Below are 5,098 nucleotides of genomic sequence, written 5' to 3'. Positions count from 1 at the left end.
TAAAGCCTATTTAAACACCGGAGGAGGTACTTAGGAAGGGGACGCAGAGTAGGAAGCAAGGAATTACTCAAGGAAAGCCGATTGATCCATCTTAGAAGGCAGACTCATTATCAAGACTGAAGATCTCCCTTCAAGATCCTTCAGGAGTTTTGGGTTTTCTTATGTTTTGTTATCTTTATGCTTTTGAGATGTTTTCTTCTATAATCATGAACTAAACCCCCTAAATACCTAAGGGGAATTAAACCTAAGATGGATCTTGTTATTATTATCTGAATTGTATGATAAATATTTTACTTGTTCTTAATTATGTGTTCTTAATTCTTGCTTTAATATTCCAGGATATTGATTCGAGTTAACGCTCTTATTCAGAGGAGGAATAGACCTTTCTAAGAGTAAATTTGTCATAATTAAGCAGAGTTGATTGCACGCCTAGAGATAGGGTGACAAGATTTTGCTGGATTAGGGTGAAACCTCATAAGGGGATCCATAGATCGAGTTAATGCAACACTAAGTGTTAATTAGAAAGAGATTTCAATTAATCAAACTAGGGTTAGACGTTATTAGTCTCGAGAGAGATAATAATATAACTTAGGGATTTCTACTGATCAAGTCAAATGACTAAATCGTCTAATTCAAAGTTAAATAACAAGTGAAGTCTAGGTGGATTTTTCCTTGGGTATTGTCTTAATCAATTGAATTTTCCCAAAAGCTTTTCCCCAATTTCTCTCTGTGCACTCTTAGTTTAGTTAATTAATTTAGATAAAAAAATCCCTTAATTTTTTAGGTTAGATAATAAAAAGAAAGTAATTACTAGTACTCTTGGTTCCTTTGGGTTCGACAATCTAGTCTTGCTAAAGCTATACTACTGTTCGATAGGTACACTTACCTTCATCGTGATAATAGTTAGTTTCAAGAACAATTAATTATAAATATTTAAAACTTGTCGCGAATATCACGTATCAGTTAGTATGAGAAGTTAAGAGCTTAGAAAATCGAAAGATATTAAGATATATGCTTGGAAATACGAGTACGCATAATTAATGTGCATGTTTATTATGAGATGTAAAATGATTTGTTAATTGTTGTAATATGTTACAAAGTAAACGTTATGGTTGTTAGACTAATGCCAGGATATGTTAAATTATGCTTATAAGTTGAAAAGAGTAAGCATTGGGACAGAATAAATTATAACCATGAGATTATGATAGATTATAATAATGTGTGATCATAGTGTTGAACATGACAAATGTGACAACCCTAATTTGGCCCTAGTCGGAAAGTGGTTTCGGGATCACAAAACCAAGTCACAAAAATAATTAGATGTTATATTCTATGTTTATTTCATGTGAAAGTGCATGTGTGAAAATTTCATGCTTTGATTTTGCCATTTGTGAGTGAAATTATGAAATAGGACTCATGTGAAAATTTTTGAAAATGCTATAGGTTAATTTGTAGCGGCCAAATAACTTATAGTATGAAATAGGTGGATTTGCATGTCAAATTTCCCACCTTAAAACATAGTGGCTGGCCATGATGGGCATGATAAGAATTTGTGCAATTTTTTTTATTGAAATTATGGCATAAGTATGGCACAAATAATATATGTTATTTTGTGTCATAAAATGTAGTAATAACATAATAAAAGGAAGTAAAAGACAAGGTTTTTTGTTCATCCTTGTTCTTCATAGCCGAAAATAGGAGAGCAAGAGGGGAAAAAGCTCTTGAAAAATTCGGTCACTAGGGGAAGAAAAATCCAAGGTAAGTTCATGGTAGTCTTCTATCTTGATTTTCATGAGTTCTTCTTGATTCTACCTTAACTCATGAAGCATATTTTTTATTTTTGGTTGTGTTGTGAGCATTCGGTCATGAATGGAAATGAAGGAAATGGTTGTTGTTTCATGTTCTTCTGATGAATAATGGAAGATAGGTGAAGTTGAGCCAAACAAATGAGCATGCATGTGCCTTAGATGCTAAGGGGGAAAATCGGCTAACATGTTGTGTGTATTATGGCCGAATGTGAACTTGGATAACATTGAGTAATGTTTGTGCTTTAAAATGATGAAATGGAGATTATGCTTAAGTGAAATCATAGGTATGTGATGATTGATTTGTGATATGCATGTTTGAATAACATGCATGCAAGTTATGTGTGAAAGAGTGAATTGGTAATAAATCTGCTTGGGACAGCAGCAGTAACATGATTTTAGAAAATCACCATAAATTGTGGGAGATGAGTTGGAAGCTGAATAAATTATGTAATTAAATATTAATGAGTCTAGTTTCTTATAAAAGAAACCGTGTAAGCAAAATAATTTCCGATAATGAGATATTTGAAGTGATGTGGGACAGGGTCAGAATGACTTCTAGATCCTCTGTTCTGTATTTATAAAATCATTATAAATTGTAAAAAAATGATCATAAGATGAAATTTATATGCTTATACTCCTTAATGAGTCTAGTTTCAAATGAAATAAATGAGAACATCTTTTGAATTCTGTACAATGAGAATATTGATTTGTAGTGAGGAGTGGTCAGATTAGTCAAACAGTGAAACAGGGGAAACTTTAAGAAAAATCTGGTATTAATTAGCCAAACCAAAAATTCTTAAAATTTTATGGATAAAATATATATGAGTCTATTTTCAGGTAAAATTAACGGCACTTGATTTGGAGTTTCGTAGCTCCAGTTATAAATGATTTAGTGACTGTTGCTCAGGAAGACAGCTTGCAGTGAAATTATGATTATGTGGTAAACATTGACAAAAATTTGTTAATGAGTTGCTTATTGATTTCTTATAAGCTTACTATGATCAGTAGGTGTGAAATTCGAATATATATATATTATATTTTGAAAGTGATGCTGGAATAGTCGAATAATGACTAGTTTAAAATCTTTGAATTTAAGCTTAAGAGTATAGAGGGGCAAATTCGGATAAGGGAAAAGAGAAAGTAATCGAATAGCCGTTGTAATCGTTCAGCAACGTTCAAGGTAAGTTCTTAAGTGTTTAAGCTTGATTCCTTCTTATATGCCTAAGAGCTAAATTAATATGGCAGAGAGAATGTAAATTTTATTTAGTTAATGTGCCAAATATGTAATGATTTAAGGCTATAAGCCGATTATGGCTATTATGCTTAAGTTGAATTGGATTTGGAAATTTGATGCACTAAATGAGTGTTACAATGAATAAACTATGTCGTATATGTGCTGGTAGAGATATCACGATTTGTGATTATTAAATATCTGAAGGAAACCATGATGTGTATAAAATTATTTTTATTAGTCCTTTGTGGTAGCCGAATGTGGCTTGGTACTAAAGTGATTAAATGTGAACTTCGATTAGGTAACTGTTAGTGATCGATGATATAAGTTATCCATTATAATATATATTCGGGTTTCAAACCTAGCAGGCGTAATGCCGGTGAAATGACATCGGACTTAAAGGTCTAGCAGGCTTATGGCCAGCGATGAAATCAGGTTATTACCTAGCAGGCAAATTACCGGTAAACTATTAAAAGTGTGGTGCTATAAGACTATGGGCTAATATGATTTGTGGATTCGTTTCGTAAAGTAAACTATTCAGGTACGAACAACCTAATTAAGTACATGTGAATTAAATGAATTTGATGATTGATGTGAATCGAACATATAAGAAATGGTTTCATGTTTATGTTCAACTATGAGACCTTGTGTTAAATCGACAATCGATTTCGTTCAATACATTAAGTTGGTCAGGTATGCGATATGTACTTATGCATGTTAAATCGATTGGAATTGAATCATGAATGTGAATTGAGAAGCATAGGTGAAAATGCCTATGTCATATATATGAGTAAGGATAAAATCATCGTAAATTATCGATAAGGATGGGCTATGTGCGAAACCATCTCATAATTGCTAATTTGAATGGTTGTGTGCAAATCAGTGAGCAAGATGTATTGTATTGAGATGATGCTTTAGTGAAAATATACATATGTTCTTTGTGTTGAATGAATATTAAATTAAAGTTATGAGCCGTATGTGACTAGCATATCTAGTCGAATTTGATACTATTAAATGATGTACTAAGATATGTGTTCCAATGTGGAAATTAAACCCTATGTGGTTGAAAGGATGAAAATATTTGTTCATAGATATGTGTTTCAGTTATACATGATTGAAGTATAAGTTATGAAAGTGGGAAAGAACAGGTGAATTGTCTATCGAAATGTGATATTCGGGCTTTGGGCTTAGCAGGCTATAATGCCGGTGAAATGATATCGGGCTTTGAGCTTAGTAGGCTATGATGCCGGTGAAATATTAATCGAGCCTTTGAGCCTAGCAAGCTATAATGTCGGTGAAATGAAATGTTATGTGAATTCGGTGTTCCTTGGAAGATAGGGATTTAGTCGAATGTTTAAGATGAAATGATAGTGTATTATATCATGCTTATATGGCCTAATGGTAAGTATAACATTTTGGTAAATATGCAATGTGATTTTATAATCGATTGATAAGTTTGAAATGAATATGAGTAAAATGTTATGCATAAGCTATCAAATGCTAAGTGTGAAAATGAGATGAAAGAAAAGTGTTGAAATGTGTTAATATATGATTAAATATGCACGATATTTTTATTCGGCTTAAAGACTGCAGGCTATATACTGGAATTATATCCGGTTAAATCATGAGCTTCATCTTGGTAATATATCCGGTTAAATCCCATGAGCTTCGTCTTTGGTAATATATCCGAGTTAATTCCGCAGCTTCGTCTTTGGTATTATATCCGGTTAAATCCCACGAGCCTAGTCTTTGGTATTATATTCGCCTTTGAGCCTAGCAGGCTATTATGCCGGTGAGACACTATTCGGGCCTTTGGGCCTAGCAGGCTATAATGCCGGTGAGATACTATTCGAGCTTTCGAGCCTAGCAGGCTATAATGCCGATGAATTGATAATCGGGCCTCGATCCTAGCAGGCGAAATGCCGGTGATTTGAGAAAAGTCTAAGACTAAGGTACCTCGTGTTAGATTGACAAATGAATACATTCAATACGTTAAGTGGGCCAGGTACACATTATGTACTCATATGTGAGTTTGATTTGAAGTGAATCATTAGTGTGT

The sequence above is a fragment of the Gossypium arboreum genome, chromosome 6, assembly GCF_025698485.1.
Source record: "Gossypium arboreum isolate Shixiya-1 chromosome 6, ASM2569848v2, whole genome shotgun sequence".
In the NCBI taxonomy this organism is placed as follows: Eukaryota; Viridiplantae; Streptophyta; class Magnoliopsida; order Malvales; family Malvaceae; genus Gossypium; species Gossypium arboreum.
The sequence above is the reverse complement of the archived record's forward strand: the minus strand, read 5'-3'. Positions refer to the sequence as shown.